The sequence below is a fragment of the Suncus etruscus genome, chromosome 16 (genome assembly GCF_024139225.1).
Source record: "Suncus etruscus isolate mSunEtr1 chromosome 16, mSunEtr1.pri.cur, whole genome shotgun sequence".
Lineage (NCBI taxonomy): Eukaryota > Metazoa > Chordata > Mammalia > Eulipotyphla > Soricidae > Suncus > Suncus etruscus.
The window spans coordinates 55,359,316-55,386,897 of record NC_064863.1 but is presented as its reverse complement, the minus strand read 5'-3'; the positions used below and the strand labels follow the sequence as shown (position 1 = coordinate 55,386,897).

The following is a 27,582-nucleotide window of genomic DNA, read 5'->3' as shown; positions in this document are numbered from 1 at the left end:
CATTCACCCAGCAGACAGTGACATGGGTGCCCAGCATCGCCAGGACTCACTCCATCCAGATCATGAAGGTGGAGAAGATCCCTGCTTGCAAGTGCCGAGGTCCAGCGTTCAAACAATTCCATGACTCCAAGATCAAGTACCCACTGCCCCACCGGGTCCTGCAGAGCCAGCACAAACCTCGCTTCACCACCAAGAGGCCCAACACCTTTTTCTGAGCTGCTGGGACCAAAAAACTTGGCAGTGTGTCAAAAACAAAAACAAAAACACACAAATAGTGCTTTCAGGGACCAGAGAGATAGCACAATAATAGGGCGTTTGCCTTGCGTGCAGCCAATCCAGGGCAGAGAGTGGTTCAAATCCCGGCATTCCATATGGTCCCTCAGAGCCACGAGTAACTTCTAAAAGCTGCTGGGTGTAGCTCAAAAACAAAAGAGAAACGAATGTGCATTTTACTGTGATTGAGGAGAGCTTTTCGTGGGAACTTGAAGAAGACACTGAGATTGAACTATTAGCATGCCTGAAGCCTGGAACTGATCTTATGACAGAACGCTTCAAGAGTAGGGACACTGTTTCATTAGGTTTAGGATACTTCCTTTCCAATTTCCCTCCAAAGTTTGCTGTGCCTATGGGGGAAAAAATGCCACCAATCCCCTTTGTTTTTTATAAATTTATTTGTATCTTCTAGATAGGGGCCACTGCCTTTCTCGTAGAACCTTGCGCCATGAATTACTATGTTTTGCTTCATATTTTCGTATTTTTCTACAAAATTTAGAAGAAAAAATAAAGAAGGATGGGGGCCAGTGGCCAAGTGGTCTCAGGTGCATTGGTGGACATAAAAAACTAGGACAGAACTACATACCCAAGCCAAAGTCAACAACAACAGAATCAAGAGGTACAAACAATTTAAACTTAAAATGGGCCTGTTACACTGACAGGCCAGGGGACTATGGATGGAGGTAAAAGAAGCACTCTGGTAACTTTGATGGAGGTAGGTTAACACTGGTGGTGGGAATGGCCCTAATTCACTGTCACTGTATACCAGAAATCCAATTATAAAGGACTTATAATTCACAATGGTTTCATAAAAGTTATCAAAGAATGGTGCGTTTTATTAATATTTTGAGTGTGAGTATTATATAATTACAGATTACATAATCTATGTTATTAATCTCTAATAATAATTTGAAAATGAAAGCTGTCATTTTCAAGAAAACGAGCTGTTAATATTTAAAAGCAGGGTATAACAACTATGTATTGAAACATGCCTAGTTAACTTTGTCACTCCTGTAATGAATTTGTTGATTTTGCTACATGCCAGATACATTTATCAGTGTTTAGATATATTAGTGAAAATGAAGAAAATTTGGTTGACATCAGAATGTGAAAAGATAAATGTTACATATTAGCAAGTGGTTGACAGGAATAAGACAGAATACTCCCTCCTGAAAGTTATGTTGAAGATAAATTAATAAGAATATTTAATTAGTTACAAAATAAATGGAAGCCAGTCAATTTTCTTAAAACATCAGTTTATTTTTCTTGCAATATAAATAGTAAGAAATAAAAAAAAAGAAATGAAATAGTAAGAAATAGAAAAGATTCATCACCTATTTAGGAGAAATTCACAAGACCAAGCAAAATAAAAGATATGATTTAAGATGTGATAACCATATATATTATATCTGAGAAATACCGAAATTGAAAATAAATGTTGAGTTTTCATGACAGAGCTATATCATTGAAGTAGTGAATTTAGTTTCTGTAAGCATAAATTGAGGAAGATTCTAAAACATAAAACTAGAAAAATAAATCATATTAAAAATGAGTCAAACAGAGATTTATAGCAGAAGCAGGTGGATTCAATTTCTTGTAACACCTATGGTCTCCCAGAAACCAATAGAAATTTTCCTAGAGTACAGATCCAGGAATACTCTGGGTATATTTAAATAAAACAACACTCTAAAATCTAAGTGTTTTCTTAAAAAATAATTCTCAAAGAATGTTGGAATGTGTAAACTTCTAGTATACTTAAGAATCTGAAGCATAAAAGTAATTATGTCTTTCCTTAAACTTAACAAACTTGCATGTATATAGAACTGCTGTTTGCTTATAATTTTATTAAATTATATGTGTAGTGATATTTTAAAAACATGGAAAATATGTGTTGGTGTTTACAAAATAAATGGCCTGGACTATAATAGTTTCTGGTAAGTTTACAGAAGATTCATTAGATAAAAAAATACTTTAGTGTCTAATTATTTAAAGGAATGGTATGAATTGTGGTATCTAATAAATACCTTTCCTTAAGTCAGCAATGACTTATAGAGAAAATAAAACTTGACATTTTTTTGCCCACTCCAACCCAAAATTTAGCTTTTCAAAATAAGAATTCCACAACAAACTCAAATTTCTTTCAAATTTAGTCCCTGCTATTAGCTGAGGGTAGAAAAGCCATATTGGCAGTGAGTCAACTGCAATAGAAACATTATTGAATAGGTGACTCATATCATGGTTGGCACAAAATTTGCCTCAGTAACCATTAACTTATACATATATAACATCTTACATCAAACGTTTTGTCTCTTTAGTTGCTTGATGTAGTGAACAGCATGATTGTAAATATTGGGCCCAGACAGAACTGCATGATTTCTCTTTATTATAAATTTGAAATAGGGGAATAGTGACCTTGAAAGTTTGCTCTGCTACAGGGATTGATACAGATTTAACTCAAATGCTGCTAAGCGTTTTATTTTTCCTATCAGTGCCAACTTGTGTCTTGCTTCATAGACATAACATACATTCGAAGCAATGAGAGAAATCTTTGGTCATTTACTCACTTAAATGTCATACAGCTAAATGATGCAGAAAGCATAACTTATTGGCTTATGACTTTTTATGCCTTGAATATGATACACAATCTACCTGACTGCTCCTTTTTCTTCATTTTTTTTTCTCAAACATCAGTGAAATACAATTTTCCCAGGGAGTTTTCCAAACTCTCACCAGATTCAAATTCAGAGGTCTCCTAAAAAAGTTTTGAGTTCTCTAGATTTACACATGAAACCTTCATCAAGGTTTTATATATTTAAATATTTATTTTTTATCTAATTCTTTTATAAAAATGTAACTCCAAAATTGTAGAGAAAAATCTCTGTTCAGTTCCCTGTAATTTTCCTTTACTTCTCTAAGCACGCTGAAAAAGAAATAGTTTGGGGTGGATAGGTACTAGAAGGTTAAAGCTCTTGCCTTATAAACACATCTAACTTGGTTCCTGCACTGTATATTGTTTCCTGAACACAGTTAAATGTGCTTACTGAGCAGAGTAGGAGAAAGCCCCCAGACAAACGGATGTGGTCAAAATAAAAACAAACAAAAAAATTAAAATAGTATTCGTATATAAGAAAATTTAATTATTAAAATTTTTCTTGTTAAATACATGCATTTGATTGGCTACTTTTGTTCAACTTTCCTTCCCTAACACTTTAGTTGCTATAGAAACTAATTTTATAAAATTTACTATGAGGAGGTTTGATTTTTACAATGCAGAATTACATTACATATTTAGCAACTGCTCTTGGAAGATGTGCCTTTTTCAGTTTTTAAGATGGTTTAGAGACATACAAGTGATTTGAATAAGTAATATTAATGATTGATTTAACTCACAATGAGAAAATGTACTTATTTTAGTGTTAATTATTTAACATGTTGGCTCAAGCTTTACCATTTACATTTTATCACTATTCTACATAACCCAGGTCAATTATTTGCCTTTCACAACTAATAAAGTTAAAATTTTTACTTGTCTTTAATTCATTTTTGTCATTCTCAATTATACCAGCAATAAGAAAACTAATTTATAAAATTGCAGAAGTGATATTGAGTTATTGAGTTCATTTTCTTCAATTTCCATATTTTTCTATAAAATGAATGATAAACATGAATCTGAGGAGATATTGTAAAGAGTAAAATGATTGCCTTTCACATACATGATTCAATCTCTGGCACCACGTAGGGTAACATGAGCATTGCCCATTGTGATCTGGTAGTAAGCCATGAGCGCTGCTGGGTGTGGCTCAACTCTCAATGCTATATCCCACTACCACACAAATAATAAACTAAAATGATGCACATGAAACATTAGTCTTAGGCTCATAAATTTAGTAACAGATTAAATCATTATATTTTAAAGCACATTGGAGCACAATAAAGAATTTTAGTAAATATTTGAAATTAAATCGGATAGTCTATTTTCAAAAATGTTTTATGTCATTTCCATTATTCTGTCATTTGGAGATATATTGGTTTGCTTTCTGTTTTGTCTAAAAAATGGTTTTAAGTTCAATGACAGTGTGTACTTGCTGCTTGATCTGGAATGCAAGGCAAGCAAAAGAGATTCTTTTTCTAGTCCTAGAATTTCTTTATAAGTCATCAGCCTGCTGAGTATTAACTATTTGCCTGATGTTATCTACATAACACCATTTCTCTCCAATGAGTCTGAAAAGGTCTATAGTTTTTTCTAAGACGGATTTAGTGTCAATAGTATGTTGAATGTTTATTGACACTTTTCACCTATGGCTTTCAAATTTATAATATAAAAAATTGTGTGATCTCATATGTTAACATAAAAGATAAAGAAAAGCTATTTTATATCTAACAATATCCAGAATTATAGAATATTATCATAAAATATGGTATTTTAATTGAAAAATAAAGTAGTTTTTAAATTAAATCTACTATGATTTCCTTATCTATCCCCAGAAGTACAGAGCTCAGATCATTTTTTAATTTTGTATTGTATTTTCTTAGGATACATCAAAATTTATCTAAACATAATTCTGTATTTAATAGTCATAAAACATTTTAAGTATTTTCTAAATTCTAGTAATTATTTTTCTTCCTTTATCTTCAATGTCATATAATGCCTGATTCTAAAGTATCAATTTCTAGGTAGTGTTGAAACATTTCTTTGACCAGCTAGAGATGAGGAGTTTACCTAATGTAGTTTTGCTTTCTGAACTTTTCTATAATTTGACAAAAGCAGCATGTTTAACAATATTTATAATTATTCACCCATTCTTTCTTAGCAAGTGACAGCCATGTGGATGAGTGAATTAAAATCTTATTTAAAAAAACATGGATCTATATCATTGAAAAGTTAAATAAAAATAAGTTTTTCTTAAATTGTAAAACAACTTAATTCGCAATGTATCAGTAAATTATCTTAGCACACTCCTGTAATTTACCAAATTTCAGCTAAGTCTAAATGATTTTTATTTTCTTTAAGTAACTTGATATCCTGTCCTTTATCTCAGATAAAACTATTTACTTCAAAAAATCTGAGGGGTCACAGTTGGTAGTGTGTTAGCCTTGCACTCATTCGACCAGGGTTCAATAACTGGCATCTCATATGGTCCCCAGAGCCTTCAGGAGTAATTACTGAGCAAAGAGATAGGAGTAACCTCTGAGCATTATTGGGTGTGGACCAAAGACCAAAAACCAAAACAAATTCTGATATCAGAAGATATTGCCTTGCATGTGCCAATCCACGTTTTAATCCTGGTATCACATTAGTTTCTCAGGCCCATATCTCTGAGCACAGAGACAGTAGTAAGTCCTGAATACAGCTGAATATATGCAAAAAAATCTGACATTAGAATCCAAAAGAAAAATATACTACAATGTATCTACTATAGCAGTAATTCAGAATGCTTTTTGAATGCTTCTTGCATATTTAAGAATCTTTTTGTTAATTTTCTTTGTTGATATATGGAATAATGTCACAAGAATTTCAGTAAAAAAACTTTCAGTCTAAAGATACATAAAAAAATATATACAAAAAATATCATCTCAAAAATTCATGTGATTATAATATAAAATAAAAACTTATCACAGGATGAAATAAAAAGACTATTATTCAGGGAAATTTAACTATAATGTTAATGAAAATAAAATTATAAATTCACAAATACAAGAAATTTTAATGATCTTTTTGTTTAGCTTAACTATTTCTTTAATATTTTTGTTACTTTAATATTTAAAAAACTGAATCATATAGTTGGATTTCAATAAACATAATTAGAAATTTATAAAAGCCAGTTTTTCACTTTTAAAGTTTTACAGAATTATGAACAATAGATTCCATCGTATGCATTGTAACATCAAAGGGCAATTTGAAGCTTCTGCATATATATGTGTGTAAAAAATGAACAGTTCAGAGATTTATGACACTTTTTAAAATTTCATCAGATTTTCTTATGTTTATCCTTAAAGACTCTTCAACTTTATTGTTTTAAACCATAGTAACTGCATACTACTCCACCTTCTGTAATACTGAAAAAATTAAATTGCAAATGATGATAAAAGTAGATATTTATAATCCACTTAATTACATTAACTTTTGATCATCTTATTTTCAGAAAATCTATTAATTTTCTCTTGAGATTTCATTTGACTAAAATCATTAAGAACCTCAAATACCACATACAACATGGAATCTATTATTCTGGGTGAACTAAATCAGAAGGAGAAAATAGACTCAGAATAGTCTCACTCATCTATGAGTTTTAAGAAAAGAAGAGACATTATTGTAATAATGTCCAGAGACAATAGAGATGAGGGCTGGAAGAATGGACTCATGATATGAAGTGCACCACAAAGAGTGGTGAGTGCAGTTTAGAGAAATAACTACATTGACAACTATCATAACAATGTCAATGAGTGAGAGAAGTAGAATGCCTGTCTGGAATACAGGCAGTGGGGGAGAGAGATGGGGGGCATTGGTGATGGGAATGTTGCACTGGTGAAGGTGGGTGTTCCTTGTATGACTGAAACCCAACTACAATCATGTTTGTAATAGAGGTGTATAAATAAAGATATTAAAAAAAGAACCTCAAATATAGCTTATTCAATCTAAAGTATTTTGTGGTATTTTCCAATATCAGACACTTAACTACAAAGTCAGTGTTTAGATACAGTCACAATGACTTGCTAATGAGCATTGATTGAATTTAGACTGAAAAAAAATCCTGATTAATTGAGGTTCTTGTTTAAAAAACAGCTTTCACTGTGGCTCTTTTGGATGATTATCTCTATTTTTTCTTCATAATATCTAGCCCAGAACTTTTTTCATTGGAAAAGTTGCTAAAACATCAATTAAAAATATAGTCTTAATCACAATGGAATATAAACATTTGCATTCCTGTGTTGCACCTTAAATCATGAGTCAACCTCTCTTTACCCATAAGTTGCAACCTCTCACATATTGTGTTATATTCGTCAGAAAAATTGTTTTTTTTTACCCCAAGCACACAGAGGCAAATTATTCTATATTAAAATTCTAGTAGAGAAGTATCTCCCCCTTAAACCTTTTCCAGAGCAATGCATATTAACTGATAACTCCATCATTTCTTACTTATTCAGAAATTATTAGTGAGTGGTTATTAGGTTTATTATTATAACTTACAGGTCTTATAGATAGTATAGAAAAAACTTCTTGTTCTCCTGGAGCTTACAATTAGGTAATAAAACCCTAAACAAGTGGACTAATAAATAAATGACAAAATATTACCCTATAAGAAGTCCTTTGGAAAACTGAACACTTAAACTAATCACCGAAGTTCAAGAAGGAATGAAGAAAAATTTACGACTGAAGAGGATTTCTGTCAGCAGTTTTTAGTTACTGTACTTATTCTAAATTTGGAATGTGTGTTATAAAGCAGCTGGGTGTGACATCTAAAATAAATGGAGTTGTAGATGTGAACAAAGAACTGATTTTATGAAATTCAATGAATGTCATGGAAGTGTTTTAATAAGATAGTAAATATACTGCCTCCATAAGAAAACAAAACAATAAAAATCCTGGGCTTTATTATGGAGAAAAATGTGTATGTAAGTAAAAATAGTACAAAAATAATTAAGGGGCTGGAGTGGTGGCACTAGTGGTAGAGCATTTGCCTTGAACACAGATAACCTAGGACAAATCGTGGTCCTATCCTCGGGCTTCCCATAGCCAAGCAGCGATTTCTGACCTCCTAGACTGGAGTAATCCCTGAGAGTCACTAGGTATGGCCCAAAAAAAAAAAACAAAAAATAAATAAAAACAAAAAAAAAATTAAGTCACAGTTACAATAATAAAAGAGAGATAAAATTAATTTTAGATATTTTGAGTGAAGAAATTGTATAGATATAACTACCAAGAACATATTTTAAGGTAACTATGACAAGTAGAGCATATTAAATTAAATATCTCAAATATTTTAAATGAATCTCAAAATACTTATTAATCAACTTAGAATAATTAAATGCTTTTTTCAGCTTTTACTCTTTACATAAGCTTAAAACTTCATTTTTGTACTATAATGTGTAAATTGAGAATAAAATTGACTCCATAAAACATTCTTTTATGTTCTCTCATTCTAAGACAGCAGTATTTGATGCTGATGATGCCTAAAAGCAAGGGTCCTCAAACTTTTTAAACAGGGGCCAGTTCACTGTCTCTCAGACCATTGGAGGGTCTGACTATAGTAAAAACAAAACTTATGAACGAATTCTTATGCACACTGCATATATCTTACTTTGCAATGAAGAAACAAAACAGATACAAATACAATATGTGGCCCGCGGGCCATAGTTTGAGGACTACTGCCTAAAAATATGGATTAAAACAGTGGATTTTTAAATTAGTTAAAGATATTTTCTTTAAGAGAAAGTATATTTATATGCTTGTATATGTACATATATATGCTTACAGTGACTCATAGTTGCAAGTAGTCATACCTGGAAAAATCCATTAGATACTGGCATATAGGTACTATACATTAAATCTCTTAAATTTTATTACTTTGATTGGTGCATTTTTAGAAAAAATAAAATTTTTTTCTAATACCATTCTGACTGTGACATTTTATATTGGTTCACTGAGAAGGTATCCACATCCAAAATTCTGACAAAATAAAATATGTTTTATACTAAAACTGTATTAGAAACCTTGGAATGTTCAAATGCTCATTTCAGATAAACTCTTCCACCTTTTTTTCTTTTTTTCTTTATTTAAACATCTTGATTACAAATATGATTGTGATTAGGTTTCAGTCATGTAAAGAACACCTCCCTTCACCAGTGCAACATTCCCACCACCAATATCCCAAATCTCCTCCATCCCACCCCACCTCCACCTGTACTCTAGGCAGACTTTCCAGCTCCCTCATTCATTCACATGATTATGGTAGTTCTCAGTGTAGTTATTTCTATAACTTCACTCACCACTCTTTGTGGTGAGCTTTATGAAGTGAGCTGGAAGTTCCAGCCCTCCTCTTAAAGGATTGTTGCAAAAATGACTTTTATTTTTCTTAAAACCCATAGATGAGTGAGACTATTTTGCGTCTCTCGCTCTCTCCTTCTGACTTATTTCACTCAGCATGATAGACTCCATGTACATCTATGTATAGGAAAATTTCATGACTTCATCTCTCCTGACTCTACATAATATTCCATTGTATATATGTACCATAGTTTCTTTAGCCATTCGCCTGTTGAAGGGCATCTTGGTTGTTTCTAGAGCCTGGCTATTGTGAATAGTGCTGCAATAGATATAGATGTGAGGAAGGGGTTTTTGTATTCTATTGTTGTGTTCCTAGGGTATAACCCTAAAAGTGGAATAGCTGGGTCGAATGGGAGCTCAATTTTCAGATTTTGGAGGGATCTCCTTATCGCTTTCTATAGAGGTTGGACTAGACGGCATTCCCACCAACAGTGGATAAGAGTTCCTTTTATCCACATCCCCTCCAGCACTGATTGTTCTCATTCTTTGTGATGTGTGCCAATCTCTGTGGTGTGAGATGGTATCTCATGGTTGTTTTGAAACTCTTCCACCTTATACAGACATAATATCTAAAACCACAAACCTTAGCTGAAATTTTTCAAAAACATGTTTTATTTTCCCCCCAAATCTGGGAAACATAAATTTTCCCTCCTCGGAAGGCTAAAAATAAAAATAAAAATCGTATGTTTCTAAGTCAAGAACTCCTTTGAAAGTATCTAGTCATTTTAGTCATGTGCTTAAGCATTTCTGAAACTCTTTCCTGGCATATTTTTTCTTCTATTTCTTCATTTATTATTTATTTATTCCTTTTTTTCTATTTATTCCTCTATTATTTCTTTTCTTGATTCAAGTAAAAGACCAATAAAAAACAGAAACCAAGGTCACTAAAGATTATATTCTTTCTTAGTTTTTATTTTCCCAATTATTTATCAATAAATCATGAAGTAGTTAAGCATGTTACAAGTGAAATGACCTAACACCATAAAAATCAGAACTTTTTTTACTTCTAGAAATATACTAGTACTTCATATATTTACAGTTCTACTTTTTCTTACTTAATAAATTAAATTTCATTCAGGGAAAATATTTGAAGAAAGTAGAAATTCACATCTACTTGATAAAATTCAAATTAAAATTTGTTTAGTGTTAAAATATGACTGGCAGTAATGCAATCTATTTCTTTCTCTTTTAAACAATAATTTCATGGTCACCACTTTTTCTGTTATTCACTGTTTAGCCCTCTGATTCCTCTTGGGATATAAATTAAAATTCCTTTTTATCCTTTTCTGCTTATTTCTGCCAAAAATTTCCTATTATATTTTCTGTAGCGCTGGCACTCTTCTCTACCACTATAGTTTGGTATCTCATTACTTCATCTCCTGGAAAAAAAAACACCCAAAGATGTTTATTTCACTATCATCTGATGGGAATTGTGTCTGGCTCAATTCCTATGAAAAATAATATGGAAGTTTCGCAGAAAAGTAAAAGTAGAGTTGCCATGTCACACAACAAGTTCACTTTTTGGTACCTACTTTCAGTATACAAAAAAATTCATTAGAAACGACATATTAATATTATGATTTATTGCAACACAGCACAAGAGCTAGTATATAGAATCTACGTAGGTGTCCAACAACACATAAGTGAATGTTATGGTATATATACATATTGGAATAGTATGTAGCTATAATAAAAGATGAAATTTTATTCACTGTAACTTGGATAAAATATCCAATGTGAGAATATCACATTAAGCATAGTAAGTGAATAAAAAAAGATAAAGATGGATTATATCACTTACCTGTGGCATACAGTATAATAAAATAAATAAATACATGGTTTCAAAGATTATCATGTCCTTGATTATAGAACTAGTGAAAGTAAGTATCAAAAGTGGGAATGTAAGAAGTGGATGGCAGATAATAGGAGCAAAAAACATGGGCCTCAACCACTTTTGGCAGTGTAGAGGTATAAAGTAAGGAATATCTGACACACACAATTAACTTAAAACTGTGTTTGTCAAGGAGGAAGGCTGAGCATTGGGAGAAAAATTGAGATAATAAGTGCATATGTAATTGATAAGGGAACATGGTATGCCTAAAACCTTACTATAAAATTTTTTTTTTTTTTTTTGGTTTTTGTGCCACACCCGTTTGACGCTCAGGGGTTACTCCTGGCTATGTGCTCAGAAATCGCCCCTGGCTTGGGGGGGACCATATGGGACGCCGGGGGATCGAACCGCGGTCCTTCCTTGGCTAGCGCTTGCAAGGCAGACAGACACCTTACCTCCAGCGCCACCTACCCGGCCCCGCTATAAAATTTTTATAAATTCAACTCCACAGAATCAAATATAACTAAGCATAGTGCCTAACTAACCTTTTAAAGTAAAATTTTAAAGAATAAAATGTGACTTTAAGGTCTGTTGGTACTTATCAAGATATATTAAAAAAACTACAAAGTCAAGTCAATATATATACAAATAAACTACAGTAAAGCCTAGTAAATAAAAATACTCATTGATTTTAAAATTACAAGTGATAATGATGAGAGGTTGTGAAAATTAAGAATACTTTATTTAATAGTAAAACTAAACTTTTACCTCTTTAGTAATTGACTATACTGCAATAATATCTTCTTTATCTATAGGTATAATATGTATAAGACATTGCAAGAAAGTTAGGTTAAATTATATTGTGTATATAATTATTTATATATTTATAAGAAAAATACATGAAGTAAAATTACATGTTTTAAAATTTAGAACCATAAAACTCTAACAAGCACTAGATAATTATTTATGGAAATAGACAATAAATCAATACATTTAATGGCAAAAAAGATTATTAAAATAAAATATTTGTCAACAATCACTTTGGTAATTAAGTATCTAGGGAGAATCTGAATACATTTGCTAAATCCAAATCCCTTAATATTTTTACATTATATGTTAATGGTCTTAACAGTGATATAAAATTAGCTATTAAATTATGTGACTAATAACGGGGAAGTATTATTACTTTTATATACTTTCTTGATATACTAAATCTATCACAATAAAATTATATACAATATATTCAGACATATTCTGCTATTATTTTATCAACTAAATGTTTCAATAAGCACTTGTACAACAATGATAGTTTAAGAATTTTTTATGTATTTTGGGTACCAAATATGTCATTTGAACATGTCTTTAATTTTTAATGTTACCTTTTTTTTGTTATGATTGTGATGTAAATTAATTTTGTTTTATTTTATAGCTGAGCATTGCCTTCTGTATGTAGGATATCATTGCCCCGTCCAATGACATAAGGATTTACTTCTTTATTTTCTTCCAAGAATTTAATAGTCAGCTGTTACATTGAGATCTGTAGTGCATTTTTTTTATTTAGAATGTGTTTGGAATAAAATTTCTATTTTGCATGGATATTTAGTTTTACAAATATTATTCCTTATGAGAAACAATTTTCCCATTGAATTATCATGGTAGGGCTCCTATCAAAAATCAAAAAACATCAGGATTTTTTGCACACTTAATTCTATTCTAGTTTGGCTATTATTTTTTGCCAGAATGAGTATTGGATTTTTCTGTCTATTGTGATATTATGTGCTTCTTATCTTTTAGCTGTAACATAAATGACACTTTTTGCAATTTAAGCTGTTTGAGTATTTTGGGGGAATTCCCAGATTCTTATAAATAATGACTATGGCCACTAATATGAGGGGAAAGCATGCTTACCAGATTACATTAAACGCTTACAAAGGGTAACATGGAAATAGTTTCTCCCAAAGTATCTATGCCCTACTCACTTGTGTTTGTGAAAATACTAACTTAATAATGGCTATGGAACTTTGCAGTGTTGAGAGCTAAGATTATTCTAGATCTAAAGATTGGACCAAAAATAACCATAGTTATTAATATAAATCATTAAAAAAACATCATGAAGAAATTTTTTTCTTCTTTCTGAGAGAGGAGACTGAGAGGTGAAACACACCTGTCATTTGGAGATGTAGAAAAACTCAAGCTAAGACATGTAGGAGGCTTAAGTGGTATAAAAGACAAGGTAATAAATATTCCCCTCTATGGTCTTCAGATAATATGAATATATGCAGTTTGACTTTACTCTGATAAAACTTATGGTGCTAAATGTTAGACATATATGATAACAAATATGTGTTGCTGTGAAATTTTGGATGATTTTATCATATTATAGCAGAAATAAGATATTAATGCTTTTGATTAGAGTGTAAGATTCTTAAGACAATTCAATTGTTATTCAATTTAAATGTAAAAGCTTATAAAAACCTCTCACAATATTTCAGCCTCTTAGGTTATCTTTTATTGATAGTTGTTTTAATTTCATAAATGCAATATTAAATAGATACATGAGGTGAGCTGTATTTACCAATATAACAGAAATTTAGTTTTATACTCATTCTTTAAAACTGAATTGGGGGCAGGAAGTAGGCTCTCAGAAAATTTATATTGCCTGGCTTAATTTTTTGTTTGTTTGTTTGTTTTGAGTCACAGCTGGGAACCATGCAGTGCTGGGGATTAAATTCAAGCCTCTTGCATGCAAAACATATGCTCCTGCCTGTTAGCTCAATTTTGTAGCTGTACAATTTCCACTTAGTATGCTTTAAATGACTTTGGTGACTTATCTTTGTTCCTTGCTTTAAGAAAGCAAAATGTGGGGACTGAGCTATAGTACAGCAGAGAGGGTGTTTGTCTTACACTTGGCCCACCCTGGTTAGAATTCTTGAATCCTATGTAGTCTCCAAAGCACATCCAGGTAGAATTCATTAAAGCCTTGAATAACACCTATGCATGGCTAGGTGTAGACAAACACCGACTCCCCCCCCCCAAAAAAAAAAAAAACAAGATGTTGTTCTGGTATGGAAAGAGTATACCATTTTGAAATGACAATCAATTTTTAGACTGTTATATTTGGAAGAACTAAATAAGCATCATTAAAAACTACTTTAATTTTCTTTTATTTTGCTCTGATTTGTAAAACTCAGCAAAGGAAACAGACAAAGGTCTGAGGTTTCCCAGTGCTACTTAAGGCTACCAACTTTTAACCTAGTAATTCTGACACCAATAAGTCTGTTTTGTCACAAATCTAAAGCAAAATTTTCCAATTGGCTTAACGTAATAATAGTAATGTAGGTTTTATTTCTATCTCTCTGATGGACTTTTGTACTTATCTCTCATTTGCAGCAAATTTATGAAATGTATAATTTGCTAATTAATAAATGTTCAACCAAAATTATAATATAGGGTATAATGGTGGAACATAAGAGATGTAGACATATTTGTCATGTGACACTAGCATCTTATATCAAAGTTGGTACTTTAAAAGAGATCAGCATACACATAAACATGTAGTTAAGTGTTGTATATTGAGTCTATCCAAAATGAAGGTCCTATTAATAGCAATGCTATTATTATGTAAGATGTGCACATTACTGGCTAATGCAAGAAGAATCATTTCCAAATGAATCTATAAAAGATTTTGCACTTCAATTTATTCAGTTTTCTCATGAATTCACAAAAACAGCTCTGCCCAAGCTCAAAAGATCACAGCATCATAGCTTTTCTTCTTTAATGCAGCAATTAAAGACATCTGAATGAACATTAAGAACTTGAACATCTGCATTGGATATGCAACTTCTGAGATATGCATAATGTGACCATTCTAATTAACTTTGCTACAACACCTGGGCCTACTACTATCCATGTTCATAGGTACATTTTCAAGGGAAATTTTAAAGGTATTGTATTAATTCAGTTTTATTCTCCAAAATCAACTACAGTGAAAAACATACATAGAAAGAAGAGGCATATTTGATGACTAATTTAGCCTAGAACCAGAATATCTGCTGTAAAACTAATGAGTTTGGTTTAATTATTATTTTAAAATATTATTCTAAAACCCAATCTGTTCAATCTGAAGGAGTTTTTACAACAGTCAAGACTGGGTAGTGGTGGGGAGAGGTAGGAAATGGGGGACAATGGTGGTGGGAAAGTTGCATTGGTCAGGGTGTGTGTGCATTTTATGGCTGAAACCCAATTACGAACATTTTGTAACCATTGTGCTTAAATAATTTTTTTAAAAAGACCTCCTGAAAAAATATGCTGGCTAAATATCAGTGCACTGATAATATAACTTGAATTTTTAATGGGTCCTAAGAAAGTTTTAGTAAAAAGTACATATAATCCAGTATAGTGATATAAATATTGTATTTAAGGAGCCGGAGCAGTGGTGCAAGTGATAAGGCTTCTTCTGCCTTGCACAAACTAGCCTAGGATGGACCTCAGTTTGATCCGCAGCATCCTATATGGTCCCCAAGCCAGGAGTGACTTCCGAGCACATAACCAGGAGTAACCCCTGAGCATCACCAGCATGGCAGAAAAAATATATTATATTTAAATAAGGAATAATAAAGTAATCTCAGTTATTCTGAATATTTTATTTAAGTAATATGCCCTTTCAATTACAGCATAGAAGATAATAGTCAACAAGAAAACAATGGGCAAGTCTTACTGAGAACTTGTCATACTTGCATTGACTTGTTCACTAGCTCTTTTCTCATCTTCAAGCATCAAATATCTTTGGTAGAGTTGTAGAGCTAATGCAATTCTTTCTCTCTGTATGTTTCTGTCTTCTTCTCTTCCTCTCACTCTTTCTCACTCTTTCAAATTAGACAGAAAACCCAGTGTATTCAAATGTCTCGTAGCCCAAAGAAGCTACCATCAGTGTTCCACTACATTCTCTAACAATGAAAATTACCGATTATGATAGCAGTTCCCTTTGCCACATGCTAGTTACAGATAAAAGTATAATTTTTTGGTTAAATATGCTTGTTATTACCTCCACACTCAGTACAAGACACGTGCTTAATAAAATCTAAGTGTTTTGAATAAGTGATAAACTTCCCCATGTTGAAGTTTCTAACATCCAAGTCAAATGGTACTGCCCCAATAATCTGGGCATAGGTTTACAAATATGTAAATTGAAGCAATGTGTTTTTTATAGAGATAACCTACCAGACCAATAAGAATTAAATGTGAGAATTAGAGCATTTGGGTGTTTCAAAACAACGGGACAAGCTGAGTTGTGATGAAAATTCAGTCTATTTTGTGTTTACTTTTCTACCAATTACCTACCTCTCCTTATTCACCAAAACTAATTCCTGTGAAGTTTAAATAATTGTTTTTTGTTCGGTTGTTATTCATTTGTAAAATTCTTTTTTTGTTTGTTTTTGGGCCACATCAGTGATGCTCTGGGTTTACTCCTGGCTATGTGCTCAGAAATTGTTCCTGGCTTGGGGGACCATATGGGATGCCAGGGGATCTAACCGTGGTCCATCCTAGGTCAATACGTGCAAGACAAATGCCCTATTGCTGTGCCACCACTCAGGATCCTAAATAATTGGTTTACCTACATAAACTGATAACATAAATGTAATCTCCAGTATCCTATGAAGGACTATATAATAAATAAAAACATCTTTGAGTAAAAGTTATAAAACTAGTCTTATACAGTGTTAAGTGAAGATAAGTTTATTTGTTCTTTTGCAGGCTGCTTCTTCAATTTCTACTTTTTGCCTGTGAAATCTATCAATGTTTTTGTTACTGGAAATACCTTTGTATGCTCTAAAAGTCACAAAGCCTTACATTTTCTTTTGGTCAGGGCTGTCTTCATATTTTTTTTAATTTATACTCATACTTGACCTCTTTTAAATAAAAATGTGCTTTTGTTCTGTTCCTTATTCTTATCCTCAGTATTGTAAGACCTCTTCTCATAAAAAATAGATTATTGTCATGTAAAATTTATATTTTTGCAATTACTTCTGAATCTTTAACAGTTATGACTGGAACCCAACTACATACATGTTTGTAATCATAGCACTTAAATAAACATATTTAAAAAAAACAATCAGTAATTCTCTGTCTGAAACCAGACATCACAATCTTTATTCTTTTTTTTTTCTGCTCAGAGATTCTGTCATTTTATGTCGTTTATGGTTTCTGCCTTATAAACTTCTAGATCAAATATCCTATATTTTAGAACACCCAAAGATAAAAGAGACATAAATAACTTTATATTTATTGTTAGATAGCCCAGTATTGTATATTTGTTTACTTTGTCTGCCTAAGCAAACATAATGTGAAGAGTAGAAAAAATATTTAAGCAAAATTAAATTTAAAAAATAAGTATAAAATAACACAGAGAAGAAAAATTTGAGATTTAAAATTATTTGATAATTTTGAAATTACTACATATATATGCCTTAAGATACTTATTCTATAATAAGAAAGTAATCATTGCTTTAGTATTTAAGATGAATTTCAAATCTAGTTCTCATTCTACTTGAAGTACCTCAATCCACATTGAGTATCATTGTTTCTCATTTTACATATTATTTCATGTCTAAATTATTTTATTTAAAATTAAGAAATGTTATAGAGAGTATGTAACCATCTAAAATCAAGCTTGATTTAATCACAAGTTGTTTGGTTTGGGTTTTTTGTGGGGGGCATACCTAGTGATGCTCAGGGATTACTCCTTGCTATATGCTCAGAAGTCGCTCTTGGCTTGGAGACCATATGGGATGCCAAGGGATTGAACCGCGGTCTGTCCAAGGTTAGTGTGTGCAAGGTAAATACCCTACCACTTGCACCACCACTCTGGCCCATAATCACAAGTTTTAACACAAGTTGAAAAACACAACTCTCATATAGGTGAATTTGTTCTCTAAATTTTAAATTACTTACATTCATTTCTAATAATCTAGTAGAGACCATTAATAAACATTTAATACATCTGTACCTTCAGATTATACATAATTATAATTAATATTTCCTCCCTTAGTAATTTATTTTTGAAATATTTTAAGTATTATCTAATTATTTTAGGGTAAACTATTTTATTTGTACTAAACTAGACTGAATGCTTTGCATGACTCTTCCAAAGCTTATGATCTAATAATTCTAAATCTACCTCCGTACTTTGTACAATACTCTTCATAGAGCAAGACTTGTTTTCCATGTTTATTTTGATTTATTCCTAAACACATTATTGCTATTACAGTTGATTTTAAAAATGCCCAAGTTTTAATTAGACTGATCCAAAACTGACAATTTTGTTTAGAAAATTCCTTTTCCTATATTTGTCACAGTTACAAAAACTAGGGGCTGAAGAAACAGTACAGAGAGTAGGGCATATGCCTTAGATGCAGCTAAACCAGATTGAAACCCTGGCACTGTATAAGGTCCCCTGAGTCACACTGTGAATTATCCCTGAGCACAGATCTAGTATAAGCCCTATTACTTGCTTGCTATGACCAAGAAAAAAAAAACAATAATTATAGGATAAGTATGTTGCAAATATTACCTTGTTATTTGACATCCAAATATAAGAGTATAAACACCATGTTTGTCTACCTTGGACATATCTCTCTAAAAATGTTACAATATTTATCATCATATTTTCTCTTATGCACATTTATTTGTTAATCTATGTTTCTTTAATAGAATCAATAATCATGATATCAGGACAAACAAAAGTGGCAGAGATAAATGTAAAAATTAAAGGAAAAAAGGAAAGAAAATAAAATAAAAATATATATGAAACCAAGTTCACAATGGCACAAAGAAGTAAAAAATATTGTATAGAAAATTTCTTAAAAAAAATATATATATATATAGTCACATGCACACACTACCATTGACACACAAACACAATGATAACAGGTGTGTGCAGTCATTTTTTGAATTTTTTTAATCTCGACTATGCTCATTGTAGCCTGGGCCCTTCAGTAACGAGCTTAGACCCTTTAAGAGTAACCTCTAGCAGGACAGATTCTCACACCTGCTGAATGGATCCCTTGAAAGGAGGCACCCTGTAGACCAGGGGTCTCAAACTCGCGGCCTGCGGGCCATTTGCGGCCCTCCGTACAACATTTTGAGGCCCTGCCCTAGAGGAATCTTTTTTTGTTTTGTTTTGTTTTAGTTGTTTGGGTCACACACCCCAATGTTCAAGGCTTACTACCGTATCTGCACTCAAGGATCACCCTGACTTTGCCTCCTGCGGCCCCCAGGTGAATTGACTTTGTAGACCGAGGCAACCCTTCCCCAAGTAAGAGAGGAAGCAGAACAGCTATTAGATCAAACATCTGATATATATCGCAATAGAAACCAAATCCTGTGCTTCCCCTTGTCACGTAGGTCACGTACCCCAGTCACTCCTGCAGACATGATACTCTCGCTGCATGTACAATTGATCAGTAACTACCTTTGCTTCCATTTTGTTCAAATTTCTCACATACAAATTAATCCTGTTTTCTATATTGGCTATTTAGCGGTTTTGTAATAAATAAGTCATCTCTCTAAAGTCTATCGGGATAATTTATTTTATACACCCCCCCACCCATTCTTTGTTTTTCTACACCATTCTCAGTCTATCACAACAACCTAAGCTGTTCTCTGCAAGGTCGTGAACTCACCCAGGAACTGACATCACTGGCATCATGTACACTCATATTGATGTGATAAAGTTAAATTAGGTGGAATTCAAACCTGTATATTAGATTTCAGCCCAAACTTCTAATCATATTGAAATTAATCTTGGGGTTCTGATTTTTTTCTGGTCTATAAATTTCCATAATCAAAGAGCATTGAGTTTACTCACAAAGAACCACATCTCTTCTTGTTTGAAAGTCTATTTGCTAAATGGGAATTTAATTTATTTTTATTGATTTTATGAGCTTTTATGAGAATCTAAATAAAAAACCTTTGAATACACAACTCTTATTGGGACTCTAATAGGCTACAGTTCATTTCATTTTATTTAAGTAGTGATACTAATAGTAATAATGATTTTCACAAAATAATCTTCCAATAATATTTAATCCTCCCTATTCAAAGTTGCTTACATAAGATACATAATATTTACATTTTTAAATATAAAAATAAAAAGTAGATATAATATGGAACACTCCTTGGCCTTAAAACATTGGTTAAAAGTAAGGTAACTTGGGTTCAAATCCAGGCTCTCTTATCTATAAATTGCAATAAAAATGCATTAGACTATTTTCCCATATATACAAAATGAGGATAATATTTGTACTTAAGAAAACTCTTTTATAAGTTTATGTTCTTTTTAAATAAATAAAATGCGCATATAATAATGTATGATATAAATAAGGTCATAAAAATGTTTCTGTAGAAAACATTTCCTAAGTGAAAAGACATGTGAATATAAATTATTTTTTTGTTTGGATGACTCTAAATAAAACATCTTATGATAGTATAATATAACTTGACAATATCATACTATAGTGGTTTAAATTATAAAGTAACACTTAAAAATGTAAGACAAATCATATTCTCTTCTATTTTTAATATTTTTATTTAAGCATCTTGATTACAAATATGATTGTAGGTGGGTTTCAGTCAGATAAGAACACCCGCCCTCACCAGTGTAACCTTCTCATTACCAATGTCCCAAATCTCCTTCTTCCCCACCCCTCTACCTGCATGTGAGACAGGCTTTCTAATCCTTTATTCATTCACATTATTATGCTAGTTAACAGTGTAATTATTTCTCTAACTGCACTCACCACTCTTTGTGGTGAGCTTCATATCCTGAGCTGGAACATTCCATCCCTCATCTCTTTTGTCTCTGAGAATTATTGCAAAAATGTCTTTTATGTTTTTTAAAACCCATAGATGAGTGAAACTATTCTGTGTCTATCTCTCTCCCTCTGACTGATTTCACTCAGCATAATAGATTCCATGTACATCCATGTACAGGAAAATTTCATGACTTCATTTCTCCTAATGGCTGCATAATATTCTATTGTGTATATGTACCATATTAGCCATTCATCAATTGAAGGGCATCTTGGTTGTTTCCAGAGTCTGGCTATTGTGAATAGCACAGCAATGAATGTAGGTGCAAGGAAGGGATTTTTGAATTGTATTTTTGTGTTCCTAGGGTATATCCCTGAGAGTGGAATAACTGGATCATATGGGAGTTCAATTTCCAGTATTTTTGAGTAATCTCCATATTGTTTTCCATAAAGGCTGGACTAGACAGTATTTCCACCAGCAGTGAATAAGAGTTTTCCATGCTCCACTTAGGATTTCTTGCTCCCTTATCAAAAATTATGTGCTTGTATGTCTGGGGAACATTCTCTGAGTACTCAAGCCTATTCCACTGATCTTAGGGTCTGTCTTTATTCCAATACCATGCTGTTTTGTATTGCTTTGTAATACAGTTTTAAATAGGGGAAAGTAATGCCTCCCATATTCCTTTTCACAAGGATTGCTGAGCCATTCAAGGGTGTTTTTTGTTCCAAATGAATTTCAGAGATGTTTGATCCACTTCTTTGAAGAATGTCATGGGTATCTTTAGAGGGATTGCATTAAATCTGTACAATGCTTTGGGGAGTATTGCCCTTTTAATGATGATAACCCTGCCAATCCATGAGCAGGGTAGGTGTTTCCATTTCCGCTTGTCCTCTCTTATTTCTTGGAACAAGTTTTTATAGTTTTTGCATAGGTCCTTCACATCTTTAGTCAAGCTGACTCCAAGATATTTGAGTTTGTGTGGCACTAACATGAATGGAATTTTTTTCTTAATGTCCATTTCTTCCCTATCATTATTGATTTTTATGTGTGAATTTTGTAGCCTGCCACATTGCTATATGAATTTATTGTTTCTAGAAGCTTTTTGGTAGAGTCTTTAGGATTTTCTAAGTAGAGTATCATGTCATCTGCAAACAGTGAGAGCTTGACTTCTTCCTTTCCTATTTGGATCTCCTTGATATCTTTATCTTCCCTAAACACTATAGCAAGTACATCCAGTACTATGCTAAATAGGAGTGGTGAGAGAGGACAGCCTTGTCTTGTACCAGAATAGTACCAGCTAAAAGAGACCCAAAGAAAAATACCCCAAGACACATCCTAGTCACAATGACGAATCCCACAGATAGAGGTATAATACTGAAAGCAGCAAGATTAAAAAGGGAAATCACATTCAAAGGACCATTCTTAAGATTTACAGCAGACATGTCACAAGACACTCTAGGACCGAAGATAGTGGTGGGAGATTGTGACTAGACTGAATGAAATTGAGGCTTCACCTAGAATACTGCACTCAGCCCAATTTACATTCAGGTTTGAAGGAAGAATACATAGCTTTACAGATAGGCAACAGCCAGAAACTTTACAGATGCAAAACCAGCCTTAAGGAAAAAACTGAAAGGTCTACTTTAAGACAAGACAGACCAACTGACACACCAAACTTATTCACAAAAATGACATTAAATCTCATGACAATCATCTCCTTCAATGTCAATGGACAAAATGCAACAGTTAAGAGACACAGAGTGGCTAAATGGATCAAAAAGATTAATCCAACCTTCTGCTACCCACAAGTATTCTTTTCTAACACAAGTATTTATCTTGAATTTATTCAGTTTGTTCTACAAAGATATATGTATAATCACTGCACATTTCTGCTAGTTATGTTTTAATCTAATGTATAAATGAATAACATATCACGTTACTTGACAAGATGGACTCAATAGGGCTAATAATCTTACAAGTAATTTTTGCTCTTAGAAATTTTGATATTGATATTTTCTTTATTTCATATATTTAGGCTCATCTTTTTTGTTTGTTTTTTTTTTTGCCACACCCACTTGATGTTTAGGGGTTACTCCTGGCTAAGGGCTCAGAAATTGCCCCTGGCCTGGGGGGACCATATGGGACACCGGCGATCGAACTGCAGTCCTTTCTTGGCTAGCGCTTGCAAGGCAGACACCTTACCTCTGGTGCCACCTCACAGGCTCATATTCAGGCTCACCTTTAATCAATTTTTAGTGATAATGCCACACATTTTGTGTACAGCTTATTTTGTTTTCTTTGGTACATGATCTACCATAAATTTTCTTCTCTTGATATTATTTCACTCTAGTTCATTTCCTCAATATTTGTAATTCTCTTTCCTTTTACATACTTATTCATTGCATATTAACATCTTAATATTTGAAGAATACTGGGGCCATAGAGATGTGTAATGGGTAGAACACTATCATACAGTCAATTGTTTTCAATACTATGTAAGTCATATGGTTCCTCAGCACCATCAAGAGTGGGCCCTAAGCACAAATTCAGGAATAAGGTCTGAGCAATAATAGATGTAGTCCAAAAGCAAAAAAAAATATTTCAAGAAACCTTCTTTATAAGAATATTCCATTTAACTGTAAGAAGTAATCCCAGATATTCTAAATAATATAAAATATATTGAATGAATAATATATACTGAATACAATTATTATGCTTTCAATATGATTATTTTATTACAATGATGTATACCTTCATTTTATATAAGATGTATATTGTAATATGGAATATTTTTGCCATGTAAATAAGATTCCCCTTAGCTATTTTATTAACATCTATCTTTTTTGAAAATGATATCTTCGTTTAAGAACCATGATTACAAATATGTTTGTAGCTGAGTTTGAATTATAAAAAATTAGTGGTGGAGGGATGGAGTGATAGGACAGTGGTAGGGCATTTGTTTGCTTGCACTTGGCCCCCAGGAACCTAAGATCAATCCCCGGCATCCCATATGGTCCCTAGAGCCAGGAACGGTTTATGAGTGCATATCCAGGAGTAACCCCTCTGCAACACTGGGTTTGACCCCAAAACCAAAATACAAACAAACAAACAGAAAAACAAAAATTAGTGGTGGGAAGGTTGCACTGGTGAAAGTGAGTGTTCTTTTTTATGATTGCAATATTATAGATTTATTTATACTATATTTATCTAAAAACAATATTTTTAATGTAATTTTTATTTTAATCATAATGACTTACATATCATTGACAATAATATTTTAGGTACATATTAACATAAAATCAGGGGAATTTTCATCACCAAATTGTCCTCACTTCACCTTCGTTCCCGTCCTACCTCCCATATCTTCTTCCCTCACCCCCGTGGCTGCTAGAGTAAGTGGTCCCCTCTGTGCCTAGCTTAGTACTTAGTGGTCTTACACCTGGTACCTCTCTTATCTCCCCCCAATTGGGAGGCACGACTAGATAGTTAGAGTTATGTGGTTTTGTTTGAAGAAGAGAAAAATAATAACTTGGAGAAAAAAAGAAAAAAGGATGGAAATGGGCGGAGTCCTTCTAGAGGCTTTCATCCTTGGTTTGAGAGATGAAGGGGAAAAAGAAGGTTAAACACCACAATAGTACATAAAGAACTGTCAAATAAAATATTCAGTGAACATTCCAAAAAAACAAAGGGGGGGTATGCACCATGATATTGAGATAAAAAAAATGTGGCAGAACACATAAGAAAAGAAAAGAAGAAAATAAATAAATAAATATAAATGGAGACATCCACTTCAATAGCCAAACCACAACAATGAAATCAACAAAAAAATAAATAAGTAAATAATAATAATAAAGCTAAAGACTTAATCTAACAAAACATTCTCATTTTAGCCTAAGTATTAATTTTCAAGTTTGTGTTCATAACTCATTAGTAGATTATGAAATCAATTTAACAAGTAAATTTCATTACTAATAAACAAAATTGAAAAGAATAGAATAAATTTAAATATGTGAGTTAGAATTACGTACTAAAAGGTGATATTTTGCCACATGAAAAATATTTGGGGTTCCATAACCACAGTGCTCATGGGTTATTTGTGGCACTGAGCTTGGGAATTACTCCTGTGGTGCTATAGGAAACATGCAAGCATGTGAGATGCTAGTGATCAGACCCAGGTTGGCCTACTGCAGGGCAAGTACCCTATACATGCTGTACGATTGCTCCAGCCCCCAGAAACATTTTTAAATTTAATTTTTCTTTATGTAGTATGTGGTTTATGTACATATTGTTGCTAATTTGGTAAAAATATATGTTAAGAACATACAACTCTATCTTAAATATATTAATCTTAAAAACAATGATACATTAGTGTTGTATAAATCAAGTCACATTATATTCTCCCCTAAATGTTTATAACAAATCTAATTCAATTAGCTGTATATAGAAATATAATAAATAGTTTCTCTGTTAAAACAGATTTTCTATATTAAAATTTAGGCAGAATTTTTTTAGTTTAAGAATTTTTCTTGATATTTACTGAGTATCATGTCTGCTTATTGAAAGTATGCAATGTTAATAATTAAATGTGGTCAAAATCAACCAAATAATACTTCAGGAACCTGCGGATATGTCATCATCTATTTTTATATGTATTTTGTAGCTTTGTTATTAGCAATAAAATAGCCAGCGACTTTTCCACTTTTTTATCAATTATATTTTTATGATTTAGGCAACATAGTCTTAATAGGGCAAATGTATATAAATTTTACTTTGAAAATGTACTCTATCACATACAGATATAAAATGTTTAGTAGGATTTTGAAATTAAGGCTCAGACATTTCATCAGTGTTATGTATTATCTAGCTTTGTCTTTCTATTTATCACAAATTAATAAGGTTATCCAGAACTTGTCCTTTCTCTGTGACCTGCTTTATTTCACATGATACTCTCTGGTTCAATCCATGTTACAGAAAATAGCAAGATTTCATTTTACTTATAGCTCCGTAGTTTCCTTTATGAATATATCCCACAGCTTCTTGCTTGATTTGTTATTTTGGGATTGTGGCACACCTGGTGATACTCAGGGCTTTTACTGGCTCTGTAATTCCTTATCACTTTGGCAGTGCTCAGGGGACATATGTGGTGCCAGGGATGGAATCCGGGTTCACTGTGCACAAGGCAATAAGCCTTTGTCTCCTATACTGCCTTTCCAGGTTCTGTTTCAGAATTTTTTTACAAGTATGTTGTTGAACATTTGGGGTATTTCCTTATCTTGGTTAGTATACTCAGTGCTGGAATGAATATGAATATGCATAAATCTTTTAGAATCAAGGATTTATTTTTAAGAATAGGTAAAAGAATTAAATTGCTGAGCCAAGTTCTCTTTACTTTGAGAAATCTGTACAGTATGAATATTATTCAAAAAGGAAAACTTTTTTCCTGCATTTTTATTTTACATATATTTAAAATGCATATTTTCAAGCATCATATAGTTATAATTTTATTTTTATATATGTACTTATATGAGTACTTTAAGTGATTAGCGTATTACATTTGGCATACTTATTAGATATATAATTTTATTTACTGATATACTTATTTGATCTAATAACTTATGTCTTATATTAATGTTTTGTATTTTCATTTTTTTATTTTATTTTATTTATTTTTGTTTTATTTTAGACCACACGCGGAGGCTTTCAGGAGTTACTCCTGATTCTGCCCTCAGAAATTGCTCCTGGCAGGCCTGGGGGAATATATGAATCCGGGTGGGCCATGTGCAAGACAAATGCTCTACCTGTTGTGTGATAGCTCCGTCCTCTATTTTTTCTTACTTTTAAATTGTAAGTCTCAATCATTATTCCTGCAACATGTATCTGTAGTTATCATCTTCTATAAATCTCCTCAAAACAAAAATAGAAAATAGATGAACCATACTTATTCTCAGGTTTATTGCAACATTTAATTTCAATAGTCAAGAAGTGGAGGAGCTGGAGTCATAACACAACGAGTAGGGAATCTTGCACCTGGGCGACATAGCTTTGATCCCCATTTGGTCCCTGAGCTCTCCAGGAATGATTTGTGAACTCAAAGCCAGGAGTATACTTGTGCTCCTTGCCAGGTGAAGTATAATGACATTTCACAGTCTGTGACCAACCCTGAGCCCAACACAGTCAGCTGCAGCCAGTCCAGTCTGATATACTTGGTAGGGTCCTCAGACTAAACCTTACATTACTTCGTGCAAGAAGGGTCACCATGAAACTCATGGAGGGTGACTGGCATCCATGCCACGGGCACTGTGACTACTACCATGGACGCCATCAACTTCCAAGACAATATCAGGAAAGTCGGCTTCCTCACTATATCAGCCAGCATGACCTTCACCAGCAATAGGTCGGTGAAGATGGAGGTCCTGGTGGATGCCCATGGTCAACAGCACGCAGAAGTGCTGCCGGGAGGCAAGTGTCTTTTTCACCTATGTGTACCTGAGCCAAGGACTGGCCACTACCTGTGCCGCAGCATTTGCCCAAGACAGAAAACTAGAAGAAGCACCTCGATGAAGAAAAAGTTTGGTACCTGCAGAAGAAGGCCAAATGCCAGGGCCAGGTGCAGAGGCCTTAG

At 32.7% G+C, this 27,582-nt stretch overlaps 1 pseudogene; it reads left to right on the top strand.

Annotated features, from left to right (window-relative positions):
* The first annotated feature begins 22 nt into the window (after window positions 1-22).
* On the top strand, window positions 23-27,582 carry LOC126032151 (cytosolic acyl coenzyme A thioester hydrolase-like; annotated as a pseudogene).